The sequence below is a fragment of the Kogia breviceps genome, chromosome X, assembly GCF_026419965.1.
Source record: "Kogia breviceps isolate mKogBre1 chromosome X, mKogBre1 haplotype 1, whole genome shotgun sequence".
NCBI lineage: Eukaryota > Metazoa > Chordata > Mammalia > Artiodactyla > Physeteridae > Kogia > Kogia breviceps.
In genome coordinates this window covers 8,273,793-8,291,127 of record NC_081330.1, presented here as the reverse complement: position 1 = coordinate 8,291,127, position 17,335 = coordinate 8,273,793, and the positions used below count along the sequence as shown (strand labels likewise).

The window sequence follows — 17,335 nt, the reverse complement described above, 5'->3', positions numbered from 1 at the left end:
ATCCTAGGCCTTTTTATTAGAAGGGAAAGGTCCTGGCTCATCCCATTAATAAACACTGTTAAAAGCTACCTGGGTGAAATCAACATCTGAAGGAAGATCAGAACTTTCCTTTCCTTAAAAACAACCTGAAGTCAACTGCAATAATCAGGAACAGCTTCACCAGATTTTTTTTTTTTTTTTTTTTTTTTTTTTTTTTTGAGCAGAGAAAGGTTTATTGCAAGGGCCAAGCATGGAGAATGGGTGGCTCATGCTCAAAAGACCCAAACTCTGGTTCATCAGATTTTCTCTTCGTGTGCCAAGATAAATTTTCTTCATATCAACAGGCTTTGGAAAAGTCCTAAGAATTGCTCAATGAAGTCACCCAGCAACTGCCTAAGCCAGTTGATATAGTAAGTTAGCAGGCTGGTCTTTCAGTTGTAATTCTAAAAACCCTTTAGGATTTTACCATTTAGTGGTTTTCATCCAGTGCTGGGCCTGGCCTTCACCAACAAGTATATGAATCAGCTGGTATAAGTCAGAGAAACCAGGTTGATAAGTTTGAATGACTATATTAAATTCCTCAGTAAATCTGTGAGGCTCTTTAGTTACTTTGGGAAAATCTTCAACTATGGTTCACAGTTCAGCTTTAGTCCAGAGAATGTAAGAAATTAAGGGTTTAGCCTCTGGATCCTCAGAAGGCTTAATTTTAAAGGGACAGGTTCTGACAATTTCAGAGGAAAAGGCAGTGGGTAAATTTCAGAGAAAAGAGGAAGTTCGGTGAGAGAAATAGTATGGGGAGATTGAGAGTATAGAGGAGGTACAGGCAGTGGAGAAGGGAAAGAGGAAGATGGCGCTGGGGGTGGAGTCTGACCACGTGGAGCTGAGGGAGAGAGACAAGATGGCATTGGAGGCAGAGCCCAAGACAAAGAAGGAAGCAGAGCCTGAGACTTCAGGAGCCATTTGATCTTTCTTTGTTTGCCTCAGTTAATCTTAAATTCTTATTTTGAAGAGAGGCAATTACAGGGTGCTGACAGTGTTTGGAAGCCTCAAAATACCAATCTACCAATCAAAACAGGCATTCCACTCAGTTTGGGAAACCTTTGAGCTATTATAACCCAATTTTGTTTTAAGGAAATTAAGTTAATGGCCATTGATACTCTAAATTTCCTTTGGTAAGGTCAGTCCATTCAGTCAGAAATGGGAGTGAGGAAGAACCGTGGTTTTTAAACATAAAATCGGCCAGAGTCCCTGTGTGGGAGGAGCACTCTCAAACTATTTAGGTAACTGGGATCCCATTTCTCAGATATTTTTCTCTAGAGTAAAGGAACAATTTTCAAACAGCTCAAAGCAAACAGCTTGCAAACTGATATCAGCCAATTCTACGGAAACAGCTTGGTCCCAGAGGGACTAAGCCAAAGATTTGTTCAGCCAGTTTCCAGAGAACAGCCCCTATTCCAAAGGAATGGGCCTATGGCTTCTCAGCCAGCGTTGGTTGAAATTGTCTGATCTCAAAATCAGATAAAAGAGCCATATGACTACTCACATACAGAACAAGACCTTAACCAGAAAGAACAAAACCTTAAAATAGGTCCTGAATAAAGCCTGGAGAGCTTTCAATGCAGAGACTGTGAGCTTGGATTCAGGAGAAAGACATAACTTCAAACTCCAGGATTGGTGAGAAAAGCCGCAAGCACAGTGGGCTCAATTTGTGGGTAGCACACCTCTTTGCTCACCAGCCCTGAAGCCGTGGGGCGTCTGCTCTGTTCTCCATACAGGCCAGCAAAATGCTGACCTGAAATAAGTAGACTGCCAGATATTTCTCCAGCAAAGATGGGTTTATTAGGGGTCAGCAGAGAATTGCAACTCAGGTCTGCAACCCTGGCGAGCAACATGGAAGTCCCTGCAGGGCAAGGGAAGAATGCGTTTACAGAGGAAAAGGATGCTGGGAGGGCTACAGTAAACAGAGAGTCCATAGCTTTTCACTGGCTCAGTACTTGCCAGGAAAGAAAAGGATTCTCTCTTCTTGTTGGGCTCTGCTATGGTCACAGGGCATGAGAGCACCCCCTCTGGTCTCCCAACTCTATTTAATTGAGGTTTCTCTATTAATTCTTTACAATTGACCTAAAGGTTAACCTTTAGGATACTAAGGACCTAGGTATGCTTCCTCTTTGAATCTCCATTGAATCACTGAATCATTAGTTTTTTGGGAAAGTTGTACCATAGCCTATATTTATTATGTGAAATATCCAGATTTGGCAATATTTCCAAATTCCATTGAATTGCCACAAATGTACTGATTTTTTGGCTAAAGTGAATAGATTTCCTGAAATTGTGTTATATTCCATCAGCATCAAAGTATGCTTGAACTAGGTACTGTATTGATTATAGGCTTATATTCATAACATACCTATCATGAAATTTATCCAAAGAATAAAAGAGTATTAGAATATACATGTTGATGATTTGAGCATGAATATTAGTGACACCTTTGGGTACCAAAATGTTCTGTATTAATTCAAACTCTGGAATACCTGTTATATACAAGACATGATGTTCAGAATTATGAAGCAGTCTCTTTTCTTGACTGCAAACACAGTTATCTTACTCACTTCTGAATCCTCAACATCTAACTCAGTGCCTGGTACTTCATCCTGACAAGTAAGAATGGATTAACTACATAAGTATGTAAGAGAAGTGAAAACAAAATACTGTGAGTTCACAGCAGGGACTATTCCCTTGAATACTCAAGAGTGTCTGTGTAGGCCCACAGAGAATGTTGTAATGGTTAGTGTGATGTGCAGAGTTACCTAATCTAACACTAATCTAAGTGTTGCTATGGAGGTATTTTGTAGCTGTGGTTAACATCTACAATGAGTAGACTTAAATAAAGGAGTCTATCCTCAATAATATAGGTGGGCCTCACCTAATAGGTTGAAAGGTCTTAAGAGTAAAACTGAGGCTTCCATTAAGAAGAAGAAATTCTGCCTCAAGTTTCCAGCCTGAGTTTCAGATTTCAGGTTTGCCAGCCCCCACAATTGCATAAGCGAATTCCCTGAAATACACCAAAGTGAATCAGCCATATGCATAACTATGTCCCCATATCCCCTCCCTCTTGAGCCTCCCTCCCACCCTCCCTATCCCATTCCTCTAGGTGGTCACAAAGCACTGAGCTCCCTGTGCTACGCGGCTGCTTCCCAAGAGCTATTTTACATTTAGTAGTGTATATATGTCCGTGCCACTCTCTCACTTCATCCCAGCTTCCCCTTCCCCCTCCCCATGTCCTCAAGTCAATTCTCTATGTCTGAATCTTTATTCCTGTCCTGCTCCTAGGTTCATCGGTACCATGTTTTTTTAGATTCCATATATACGTGTTAGTATATGGTATTTGTTTTTCTCTTTCTGACTTACTTCACTCTGTAGGACAGACTCCAGGCCCATCCACCTCACTACAAATAACTCAATTTCGTTTCTTTTTATGGCTGAGTAATATTCCATTGTATATATGTGCCACATATGATGTCTTCTTTCATGGTATGTCCCCTCTTCTCAAAGGCACTGCACTCTTCAGAAGGCCTCCTTGGTACCTCCTGATGGAAATTGTTTTCAACTTATAGGAAGTGACAAGGGCTCAATACTCTTTATTAACTAGGAGCTCAGTGAACACAATGTTTATAATGTAAAACCAACAATGATATTGACACAGTTGTCCTCCTTCTCTGGCTTTCCTGAAGCCAATGTTAAGGTAACTTTCCATCTCAGTAGTCGGTCCATCAAGTGTATGGGGAAGAGACTAAGTGGGGAGGTCAGGCAGCCCCAAAACACAAGCAGGCCATTGTGAGTCACAATGATAATAATCCATGTCAAGCTGAATCCCATGTAATTCTATAGAGTTGACCTGAATGCTGAAAACAACAATTCTTCTCCTTTAGGTCTCGACCTACACTTAAGAACGACAGTAAAACTATGGTACCATAACTGTGATACACAAAGAAATATTTCTTTTCTAAAACTCACAAATACTATAAGATTCAGTGATAAGTTGTGATTCCAATCGTAGTTTCATGGAAATTGTGTTGAGTTTATGAAGGGTGAGAAACAGATCTCTTCCTCCTTAAATCAACAGAATATGTCTTCTAGGTTTTTACATAGAAGTCAATGTATGAACCATCAGCAGCAACACAGAACATTCCAGCCCTTGTTAAGCAACGTACAATGAGAAGACTTAAAACCGCAAAAGGCAACTTGGACCTGAGAAGGACTGTAGTTTTTCTGTAAATTGAGAGACACAGACACCAGTGGGTTATGAAGCCCTTTTGAAGAAATACACAGAAAATGTGACTACAAGTAGTAAACTCTATCGTAGTACACAGATAAGTAGGGCAAAGTGTTTATACAAGTTTACAGACACAATATTTGCTCATAAGTGGTCATTGTTATTAAAGTGGTGAGACTGTGATATGGTAATACAACCTCTTCCTTACTACCAAAGTTAAGTGTTTAAATATTTTATAAGTGCTGATTCCCGAACTAGTCACCAGACACAAACTGCAGGTGTGAAAATATGTGACGAAGTTCACAACCCACAAGATGTAGAAGCATTAGTATTAAAATGTTGAATAAACTTACAAATATTTATCATTAAGTTTTGAATCTGTCCTTTTTCAAACATACACACTGATGCTGCAAACTAAGCATGAAATATTGAAACTGTATAAGTGACTGTGGAAAGTTTCTCCAAAGAATGACTGTTAGCCCACTTCCCTGATACTAACCCGGGGCTCGGCTGCGCTGGGGAAGCCCCAGCGGCCAGATCCCACTGCGGAGTGAAGCCCGCTTACACTCACACTCAGCCCTGGTTACATATGAGGCAGTTTAACAGTTCCTGGCACTTTTCAAGAACCTTCCTTTTATCGTCTTGACTGAAATGGAGTCTCCCAGTAGGATCTCCAACCATCCGCACGCCACTGAAGGAGCAGAATTCTGCGGTGCTTCTGGCTGCTACCCGCTCTTTATTGACTTCACCTTCTATTCCATCATTCCCTGCTTCTTTTACAATCTGGTCAATATCATCTTTACTGAAACAGCCTTCGTCATTAGTAATGTGGATTTTGTTCTTCCCGCCAGCAGTTTTGTCTGCAGCAGGTACCCTGAGGATGGTATTGGTGACCCTGTCAAAGGTCACCTGGATGTCAGGAACACCACAGTAAGCTAGAGGATCCCAGAAAGTATGAACTTGCCAAGCAGTTTCTTTTCATTAAAGCCCTTCCTCCCTTATACACTTTTGCTAAGACAGTGGTCTTGTTGTCAAAGTAAGCTGGGAGCATCTGGGTCTGCTTTGGAGGTATTGAGGTGTTTCTCTTGATAAGGGATGTCACATGCCCCCTGCTGCCTCAGTGCCTGTTGGGAAACGGGTAACATCAACGAGCTTCTCTGCACATGCTCTGATTTGTCGCCTGTGAGAAGAGCTGCCTGTGCAGCTGCGCCACACGCCGTGGCCTCATCTTGGTGGGTGGTCTTGTTGAGCTCCTCTCCATTCAAGACATCTTTCAGCAATTTCTGGAACTTTGGGATGCAAGTGGAATCACCCACTAGCACAATTCCGTTAACCTGGCTCTTGTCAAGTTGGGCATCCTTCAGAGATTTCTGTACGTGCTTCAAGGTACCACGGAGGAGATAAGCACTGAGCTGCTCAAAGTGGGCGCAGGAAATGGAAGGGTAGAAATCCACACCCTTATCGAACCAGTCAATTTCAAACCCAGGGTGAGCAAAGAAGTTCAAAATACATTTTGCCTTCTTACATGCAGCCTCGGTGCGGCACGTTGCCTGTTTGTTGGCGATTTGAAGTCGTCAACCAGGTGATTCACTACACAGTTATCAAAATTTTCCCCAGCCAGATGTGTGTCACCAGCTGTGGATTTTCCTTCAAAGATGCCATCCTGGATGTTTAGGATAGATACATCAAAGGTGCCACTACCTAAGTCAAAGATCAGCACGTTTCTCTTTTTTAAAGCTTCAGGTGTTTGGGGATTTTTTTTTTTTTTAATCCAAGCCACGGAGTATGGTGCTGCAATAAATAAGCCCATTAATGATTCCCAGGATATTAAGATCAGTGATGATCCCTGCATTCCTGGTGGCCTGACACTGTGAATCATTTAAGTCGTTTGGAACAGTAATTACTGCATTTCTACTTTTTTCCCCCTAGGCTTCAGCAACCTCTTTCATCTTGCTTAGAACCATGAAAGAGATCTCCTCTAGGGGGAAAAATATTATTTCCTTTATATTCTACAATTACTTTGGGCTTTCCCTTGCCACAAATCACTTGGAAAGGCCAGTGCTTCCTTCTGACTGAACTGTGGCATCATCAGACTTGCATCCAATCAGCTTCTTGGCATCAGAGATGGTACCGGTGAGGTTCATTGCCTCTTGGTTCTTAGCAACCTCATCGATGAGGTGTTCACTTTGTGAGAGCGACTAGGACTGGTCCAGTTGCCGTGGTGATTGGCAATGATCTCTACTTTTCCAAGCTGGAAGACCCCTAACTAGCGAATAAGCGGTACCCAGTTCAATAAAAAAAAAGGGAGACGTCTTGAGTAAAGAAAGAGAAGGGGTAAGTGAGGCTGAAATAGTTTAAAAGAAATCAGTGTCAACTATAGCCTGTTGCAATGAACCTCTACATGAGACCTATATCCTCTATTTTCTCCAGCACCTCCTGTTTGCTGTATTGCGGTCCTTATGTGGGTCAAACTCAAATATAAATGCATTCCGTTTTATAATTCATTCAGATGGTAATGTGTTCCACTTGTCTTCTATTGTTTGCAGCCCTCCCCTGCATTTGTCAATAGATGCCTGATTACAGGATGACCACCAGAATTCTGAGGATGATATCAAGCCATCGAGGGCAACCAACAAGGCTTCAAAAGCCCCTGGAGCCATTTTAGTGTCTCTCGTGCCCACATTTAATTTGTTTCTAGGTCCAGTCAATTTCTCCTCTTTGCATGTGTCCTGGCCCACTGCCACCACTCTGGTTCAAATTTTTATTACTTCATATCTAGATTATCACAGTAGCTTTACCACTAGCATTTCTCCTTTCTCTGATTTCATGCCTTATGCACCACCATCATTCATCCACCCATCTCTCCATTCAATAAACATCAATTATGTAACTGCCATTTGCTAAACACTGTTAGATACTGTAAGTAAAGGGAGAAATTAAATATGGCTGCTATCCTCTAGGAACACCATCACGCTGACCTTTTAAAATTATGCCTTTAATCACACTAACCCTTGCTTAAAAACTTGTTCCCTATCACCTACCAAATACAATAAATAAGAGAAAACACATCCAACTAACCTTTGCAGCTAGTATGGCTTATGGAATCAGACAGACACAGATTCAAGTGCTGACTGTGCCATCTGCAGCTTTGTTAGTTTATTAATGATTAGGCATGCTTTTTAACCACTCTGCTCCTCACTTTCCTTACCTTTAAAGTATACCTACCATCTTGGCATACAGTAGGTGCTCATCAAAAGTTCTTCTGACTTTTCTTGTCTTTAAATAACTGGCAACCCTACAACACAGATTCATAAAGAATCAGAATATAATGGATTCTAGATATAATCAAATAAAGGTCTCTAATTAGACATCTGGGGAAACTGGGGTGCAAGTTGGGAAGCGACTGGCCCTTGGTGACACAGGGATTTGGTGGCAGATGGAGATCCGGTAGCAGGCCCTCGTGACTCCCCATCAAAGCACTAAATGGGAGCAGCCAGGAAACTTGAGGGCAGGAAGGCAAGGGCCACTCCCAACCAGAAGAATATTTCACTTTACGATCCAGATCGCAAATATGTAGCAACATTCTCAGTTTACAGGGAAAAGCTATTTTTATTTTTCTCCAAATGGCAATGTAGAAGTTGGTGATAAATCTGAAAAATGGCAAGCACAGCAAATACTTAACTCTAGGACATTGAGGTAAGTCATAGAGCAGTGTCTTCAGTGGAGGGAAAGATGGATCTGAGATTGTAGGCAGGATGAGAGGGGAGGGACATGGAACTAGAGAAGGTTAATCCTGGGCTGGTCTTCAGAAACCACTGGGTCTAAGCCATTTGGATGACGGGTAAGAAAACTGAGACCCAGAGAGGTCAAGGGATGGCCCTAGATTGCACAGATACTTATAGACAGAACTGGGCTACATGACTTTTTAAAATCTTGCAATTGCTTCATTTGATTACACTGGCTGCTCAAACAGAAATATCTGCATCACTTAGCATTTGCTGACTACCTCCTAGGTGCAGATCACTGATCAGCTGATGAGAAAAGTTGCTAAATTATACCGGGGCTGAACACAGGTAGAGAGCAGAGGGAAGGAAAGCCGTCGAGTTGTCCATGTATGCAGCCCCTCTAGCTGCACAGGCAGAGTATGGGAATGTCTGCAGTCACAGCCAGCCTAAGCAGGATGACTCCTAAAGAGGTTATTACAGCGTCATTTAAAATTAAAATTTAATAAGTTATATTCAACACGAGTTGAAAACATTCATAAATTTAATGAATCATCTAATTAAGTATTATATATGCAACAGTATGGAGCAGACTGAAAGAAAACCTTAAGAGTTATTTTTATGCTTAAACGCAATTAGTAAGTAATGTTTTAAAAACAAAACCCTCTTGAATTTCACAAAGCTTTTTTTCTAAAGCAGAAAATGTTTATTTCATAAACCATCCCTTGTTTTCAGGAATTACATGTTTATTTTTTACTTTCAGTGCTAAGTAGTCAGCTAAACTGCAGTTTACACCGGCCACCGTGCTGTCAGTCCAGACTCAGCCAAGCCCGATTTCCTGCAGAACGATTACACGGCAATGTTGTCAAGTATTTTGCTGGGTTATGACGCCAAAATAATCCCATGTTACTGGGCTGGGGGTGGGTCGGGGGAGGGACTACATTTTCTTAATCAGGACATGACACCTAATTTCATTTATAATCTTTCCTTAATTTGCTTTCCTTATCCTACATTGTGTGGTAAATATATTAGTCTATATTGATTAGTTTATATTTATATTATAAAAATATCAGTGTGGTAAATATTTAGTCTCTTTGGGCAGCTGTTGGTGAGATATCTTCTAAGTTATTATGTCAGCTAGCGTTCAGCCCAATATTCAACCTAAAGTGGAAAGCTCAATTTGAAATCTGACAAGTAAGTTGCTAGACAAGTTTGGAAGTCTCTAAGCCACAGCAGCCTGGGGTGGGAATACTGCTCCCCAGCCCTCTTTCTTTCTTTCTTTTTTTTTTTTTTTGTGGTACACGGACCTCTCACTATTGTGGCCTCTCCCGCTGCGGAGCACAGGCTCCAGACGCGCAGGCTCAGCGGCCATGGCTCACGGGCCCAGCCGCTCCGCGGCACGTGGGATCTTCCCGGACCGGGGCACGAACCCGCGTCCCCTGCATCGGCAGGCGGACTCTCAACCACTGCGCCACCAGGGAAGCCCCCCCCCAGCCCTCTTTCTTGAGAGCCTTCCACTTCCTCTGGAACTTGGGAGATCCCTAGAGGATTAAACCCCACCTTCCCAAGCGGTACGCTAACTGTGGAACAAATCACCTCCTTCACAGCCCCCACTGCCTGAGAGCGAGCAAATGAAAGATTTTCAGACTTCCGAAGGGCAGAAATGGTGAGTGAAAGCCGTGAACTCTAAGGAATGTTTTATTTCTTCAGCTGGCTGACAGGCACACAGGTAGTCACTGTATTATTCCTTTCGCCAGTTGGGTATTTCTTAACTAACAGATCCATCTCTTTGAGGTTCATGGATATAGCCGGTTCTCTAAAAACTCATAATTACCATAAGTGTTGCTTTTGGTAATGTAAGAAATCCATGCAACAAAACCAGATTATTTGTATGCCCTCGTCCGGGACCTGTCATTACTCCCTACGCTGCCAGGATGAATTCTCTCGTGAGACCCACGGGAATTTGCTAATATATAAGGATGGATCACCCCCCTCCCGGGGCTAGTCTGGGGCTACAACCCTATAGCATTCATTTCCTGACATGACTGAGGATATACCAGTCAAGGGTTAACTTTGCTTTTCTTCCAATTTGACTATTCCTCAGTCCTTTATGCAAACCTCCAGCAGCTGTGTTATCCCTAATATAAAAATGAGGATTTAGCCTTAGGGATAAAAATCAGGTTAAAGATAATAGCTTGCTTTGGAAGATGAGAATAACGGCCTGAAATATATTACAGAAAATTACCGCACCCATTCTGAGTCTGAGGAAGAAAATCAGTTGACTCTTCTCTCCCCTTCCCAGAGCAAAATGTGGCTCTGGAAAAGCTAAGGAATGAAACAGAGGGAAATAATTCATCCAGCTTGATCTAACCAGAAATAGGAAAGGAACCACAGGAGAAAATCTGATTTGTGAGAACCATCAGTAAAGAATGTCGAGAGGTTCCAAGAAACCTGCAGGTGTTGCTCCTAAGTCAAATATATGTCAACTTTTTATGTCTATAATAATGTCATGAATTAAAATGTATTTATGCATAATAGATGGTGCATTTGGTTACAACTCAAAAGTGGAATAATACCCCATTGCTTCACATTAATGACTACTCAGAACTGAGAATTCTGAAGCATTATTCTCTAGCATTTGCACAAGGGTTAGGATATGGGAATATCTAAAGCGGTTATGTTGCACTACCCAGCCTCACACATGTATATCTATCTATCCGACTTTCAGAGACTTTGCAGGTTCCAAAGACTAAGGCACACATGTCAATTAATAAAAGTAAAAGGTGATGAAATATTTCAAAGTACTTTGGAAATGTAAATTGTTATGGAAATGTAATATATTATTATTGATCTTAATTATAATTTCAGAAGCATCAAGCATACATTTATATACATATATGCACTTATATACATATATGCACACACATACATATATATGAATATACATATATGTGTGATTAGTCTTAGACACAAACTAAACTGTTAATATATAAAAGAGTGGTCATTTACAAATTATACTAAAAGTGCAGCGTAGCCTATAAGGGCAGAGAAGAAAATGGGATGAGGCAGGGCACATCAAAGGCTTTAACTGTAATGTTTTATTTCTTCAGCTGGGTGGTATGTACACGGGTCAGCACTGTATTATTCCTTTCCCTTAAGTTTGGTATCCGTAAGTAATAGATAACATTATTTAAAAGACAAAGAATGCTGTATTCTAAACCTGCATGGGTATTTGCAAGAGAGAAAACAATTAAAAGGAAAATATGTGTAACTGCTGTTCAGCTACAGAAGAGGAAATAAACACACACTTTCACACAAGCACACCTACATGTGCATGTGTGCGCGTGCACACACACACACACAGCCACACACACATACCCCGCCACGCGGTGTAATGGGATCAGAAAAATTGAAATTCTGGCTTTGGCTCCACCACATCTGAGAGGCCTGAGCTTATACAAGTCACTTAATTTTGCTGAGGTCCAGCTGACTTGCCCGAAGATGGGATTTTTAATCTGCAGACAGGGCCACTGTGAAAATTATTAATATCATAATGAATATAATTATTCATATACAGACAAGAGCACTCGGCCAAGTGAAACACCACTATATCAGGGCACGTGCTGAAGTGGGGATGCAGGCCCCTTGTGCCCATCCAGTCACTGCACCGAACACTCACCTGGAGCCCGAAATCAAAGGAGAAGCTGCCTATGTACACACAGAAGTGAAAGGAAAGTCGTATTTGATGTGGTCTTGAGGCAGGAGATAGATGGGGCCCAGGCTGAGCAGCTGGAGTCTGTCCCCTGTGGACAGATACTCCCAGACAAAGATAATAGTGGGGGCAGAGAGGGAAGGCTGATGTGGGGCTCAGAACCTTCACTCCAATGGGTGGACTTCGGTGGTATAAATGTTCTCCAATCTGTGAGTCACTTACCCAGCAGTTATGGGATTTGATTTTACTGTGATTGCGCCCCTCCTACCGTCTCATTGTGGCCTCTCCTTTGTCTCTGGATGTGAGGTATCTTTTTTGGTGAGTTCCAGTGTCTTCCTGTCTATGATTGTCCAGCAGCTAGTTGTGATTCTGGTGTTCTTGCAAGAGGGAGTGAGAGCACGTCCTTCTACTCCGCCATCTTGAACCAATCTCCTCTACTGGATTTAAATGAACATTGAAGAACACTCGTACTGGAAAGATTGGAAGGAAATATAACAACATGTTAACCGTGGTTAACTCTGAATTATAATATTATATATTATACGGAAGAAAAACTAATTTTCCTTCTACCATTCTAGGTTCTTGGCTGAGACAACCCCTATAATAAAAGATAGATTAACAAGAGAAAAAGAAACACAACTTTAATAACATGTATCTCTCCTTACACATGGGAGAGACCCAGGAAAAGTTCAAGCCTTCTCCATTGATAAGACTTTCTAGAATTTCAGAGTCACCCTCTTCTTAGTAGAGAGGGACACACCCTTACAAATGGAGATCTCCCTTATAAATGTAAGAGTCTCTTACCAAAGGGTAACCACTACTACTGATTTTCAGACCTTTTCCTCAATCTGCTTGTTCTTAAAAAATCATCTGCTCAAAATAATCCTTATGCCAATGAGGCATATTTTGGATTGGGGGTGACATATTCTGCTCCCCATCAAGGTAATTTTTTGATTTTGCTTCCTTCATATGTCTCCATCCTCCAAATTTTCTACTGTGAAAATATATTACTATCAAAATCATAAAAATTAAGTGTCATTTAAAATACCAATGAAAAATGCTACCAATTACAAAAGCCGTTAAAATTATAAATTACATACATTAATATGAAACAGACATCTTAAAATTTGTCACATGAAACTTACAAAATAAGAAAGAAACACTTTTGGTACGCCAACATTGGCTTTTATCCTGAACCAACCACTGTTTGTGTGTGTGTGTGTGTGTGTGTGTGTGTGTGTGTGTGTGTGTGTGTGTGTGTGTAAGTAAAAAAAGAGCCTAAAAAATATTAACTAAAAAGTTAATTTTAAAAACTTTGAAAACTGAGAAAATTGTTAATATCATAGATTTCCAAGGTAAGTCCAACATGCAAGCAGTATCAGAAAAGGCATCTTAAAATCTGTTTTCTTAAAACTTAAAAAAATAAACACTGCCTTTTGATATATCAACTTTAGCTTTTATCCTGAACCAATCAGTATTGTCAAAATCCTAAAGTTAGACAAAGAATTGCTGAAATAGACCAGTATGGATTTTGTAGGCTGTGATACACTTAAAAATTGTTAAAACTCTGGAAGCTGGGAGAAATGTGGGCATGTTAATAACTTCATAGTTTGCAAGGTTAGCCCAATTTGCAATTTCATGACCAAGTTTTCTCACAACTAGACATGAACTCACTAAAGGAACACATTAGAGAACTCTTTAATTACTGATCACTAATAAACAAACTTTTAGGTCAACCGGCAAATGTCTTCTTCTAAAGGCATTACAAAGTACTCTTCTCTATTACCTATGTTCTCTCTCATGCTCTTGATGTTGATATCCTTAAAAATCTCCAAAAGATCTCAACATTTATGAGGAAGCTAAGGTTTTCAGGATAATAAGAAATTCTTATCATTTCACATAAATGTCAAGTTAGATAAGGACCCAACTTGTTGGTTTGCACCGTTTATCATAATAAATTTAATATCACTTTCAGGCACAGCACTGCATCCACAATATGATAGGTAACTGGAATTCCTCTGCTCCTTAAATTAGTAAGCAAGTTACAGTGCATATCAATCACGCATAATGAGTCTGAAGCATGGCTTGATTATATTTCATTTGCATAAGAATTTTCTGTATTTTTAAAAAACTGATCATTTTTAATTCAGAATAGATTTAAATGCCACACAACTGCTGCTCTCCTCCTGAAATGCTAAGCCATCTTCTTACATAATAAAAAAATGCTAATAAATTTTTAAAATGCAGATCCTAGCTTGTTAATGAGTTTTCACCTTTCTACATGCTGTCAAATCTCATTACACTGTCACCTTTCTAGGGTTCACCATTGGAGTACACATTTATATGGTTCATTTCTAATTGCTACTTTATTTCATTGCATTTACAAGGGAAACATCTTTTAAATAATCCTTGGATTGTCCAATTTTAAGTATAATTTGCTCTCTTTGCATTCTGTAGTTTGTAAAACTCCTACCATTAATTTATGGAAATACTGATTCAAACATTCTCTGATAAGACAAAAAAGTCTGAAGACTAAAAATGAAACAAACAGGAACCAACAGATAAATGTAGATCCAGAAGTTAATTACAATGAGATAAAATGTACAAATAAAAATAGCTTATTAAATATAATAATTTAGAAACATGGAATTCATTTGGGAATTATTATTTTAAAATAACTATTCATAAGATATTCAGAGGCTAAGCATTTTCTTGAATTTCATATATATTTCTTACAGTAGTCAAAGATCTTGAAAGATTTTGCTGGGGAGGAAGAAATTTCCCTCTACTCTTCTAGGTTCTTCTGGCTGGTCTAAGAATTAAATTGACATGAGACAGATTAATAAGAAAATCAAAGTTTAACAACATGTATACTTGGGAGAGACCCAGGAGAAGTGAGTAACTTGCCAAAATGGCCCAAGCCGCCACCTTAAATACCATCTCCAGCTAAAGACAAAAGAAGAAGTTGGGGGTGAGAGAGCCAGTTATGAGAGGTGACCAGGAAAAGCACAGTAAGTAAACAAGGGTAAGGTTGTTATGCAGATTTAAGTCCATGCCTTCTCCACTGATAAATTTCCAGAGATTTAGTGGTTTTCTTCTTGGTATAGAGAGGAAAACACCCTTACGAACAGAGATTTCCCTTGTAAATGTAAATGTTTCTTTCAAAAGGGTGACTCCTACTTGGTTTTCAAAGTTTTTCCCTTGTCTGCTGTTACTTAGAAGTTAACCAGGTTAAAATAATTAATATCCCAAAGAGACATATTTTGGGGTGGCAAATTCTGCTCCCCTACAATCTCCATGTGAATTGCATTGAAATCTTTTAATAGAACACTTTGAAGAGTGCATCTTAGAAACCAAGACAAGGGGTGAGACAAGTGACTCATTTTTAAAACACACTACATACTGGCAATAACTTAAAAAAAAAAGTTTAATAGGAAAGAAAAAAAGAATAGGTTATATGGGAGAAGCAAGCACTTGGTAGGAAAAAAATGAATTTAACTTGCTAACTCTTAGATGCAAGTCCCTAAGCAATGCCAAGCATCAACCCACTGGTTAGAGGTAACGGTTCCTGAGAGATCTAATTACTACACATTGAATGTTTTATTCTTTGCAAGGAATATATATATATATTCTCCACCAAGGTAAATTTCTTTCCCTCTAAAGAAACTGTGAAATTTCCGTGGAGAAAAATCTGCATGGTAAAAGGATTTACGGAATCATCCTGAGGCATTTTTCCCATCCTTAAATTCTTAGTTTAGTTGGCACCAAGAATATACATTTGTTTAGGGAAAAAAAATATATCTTTTGTTCACTTCAGGTGCACAACTAATTCCTAAAACCTATTGATTCACTTTTATTCATTCATCATATACAGCTTCTAAAAACAGAATATGTAATATTCTTTGAAAAGGAGCTTATATAAAATTTTAATAAGCCGTTCCACATTTCAAAAATCACAAGATTACTGTCATTTCCTAGACAAGACATTTATCCTTCGTTCAAGATCCAAAATCCCTTGTTTAATTTAGCACATGCAGCAAAGACAAATCAGCTCTGTTGCCTTCCCTAAAAAGCAATATTGTTTGCCGTTAAAATAGAATTTAAATAAATGACCATTGAGGAATTCGTTTGATAGTGGGGTTATAGGTGATTTTCAACAATAAGCCTGTTGAAAATCTAGAAAACAAAGTAAACAGGAAATTTTTAAAAGCAATGGCAAATAAAACTTCACCCAACAGTAAACTAGCGCAAAGCACGGGGAAGGCAACAGACCAGACAACGAATATGGAGTTTCCGGAGCCCTTAGGCACTCAAGGGAAGGGCCCTCCCCTAGTGACAGTAGACCTGTGGCATCCAAAGTAACCCTGTCTATGTCGGAAGAGTGTTTCCCATTTCAGGACGGCAAGTGATGAGGCCATACGGACTGTTACAAAGTAAAAGCCTCTTCTCCAGCTTAGCCAAAATAGCACAAACAAAACCCAACCTCGAGGTAAAGGTAAAGAAAAGACAAGGGGCTCTGAAAGTCCAAATCGCGAGATCTAGAGGTTAGCCAAATAAATTATAACAAATTCAATTTCAGAGTAGAGGAAACAAATGGTTAAACACTCCCCTGTATCGCAAAGGTAAAATCACTAAACACCAGGGCAGTGGTCAATTTCACCCCCTCTGTCTTGCCTCTCCCATTCCATTCTGAATGTTCTAGAGCCTCTGCAGCATCCTGCCCCACTGCCTCTCTGACCTGACTCCGGGAGCTTTGACATCTGGCCCCGCTCTCGGCTCCAGGCTCTGGGGGTCCTGGATCCGGGGTCCCAGCTCTTGGCCTTGGACCCCGACTCATGTCACCACGTGGCAGGTGCACACCAGCCGCTTGTAGATGCCTGTGTTCTGCCAGTGTCAGTATCTGCACCTGCGCTGTTTCCCAAATCTGCCTCAGTCCCGCCTTCCATTCTCCCACGTGGCTCATATGCTCACAATTCAGCCAACTCTAAAAAATGTTATGATTTGTGTATTTTCTCATTTTCGTTTTTCATGTTTCATTTTATCGAACTTCTCATTCTTTTATGTTTGTCCCATTTTTCTTCCATTGTAGTTTCTCATTCTTGCTCCTATTCTTTTATTATCTGGCACTATTTTCTCACTGCCAGGCTTCTTACTTTACTTCATCTTCTACTCATTTCTTCATTTTTACCCCCATAAATGTCCTTGTACTTTATTTCACTTTCCTCTCATGTTTAATCTCATATTTTCAGCATATTCTCTATATTTGTATTATTCTCTCACATTTTTTTCATCCTCAAATTTCATTTTAGTGTCTCATCTTTTCCATATTAAACTTCTCCTATTCTTTCATTTTCACATATTATCTTTTGCCCTTTCTCATGTTTATAAATTTCTATTTTCTTAGTCTTGTTTTTTCACTCCCTCTTACTTTCTACAGTATCACAGATTACACTTTATTCATTTATTTATTTTCTATTTTCTCCTTCCCTGCTTTATGTTCCTTAACTAACTTTCATTCTCTCCCTATTTTTACTCACATTCTCTCCCATATTCTTTTCCATCACTTTTCCCTCACATACATTTTCACAGTTTCTCTGCCACACTTCTCCCTCTCATTAAAAAAAAAAAATCATTATTAAGTCTAAGAGA

The 17,335-nt window shown here is 39.8% G+C and overlaps 1 pseudogene; it reads right to left on the bottom strand.

Annotated features, from left to right (window-relative positions):
- Positions 1 to 1,637: 1,637 nt before the first annotated feature.
- On the bottom strand, positions 1,638 to 16,649 carry LOC131748878 (heat shock-related 70 kDa protein 2-like; annotated as a pseudogene).
- Positions 16,650 to 17,335: the final 686 nt, after the last annotated feature.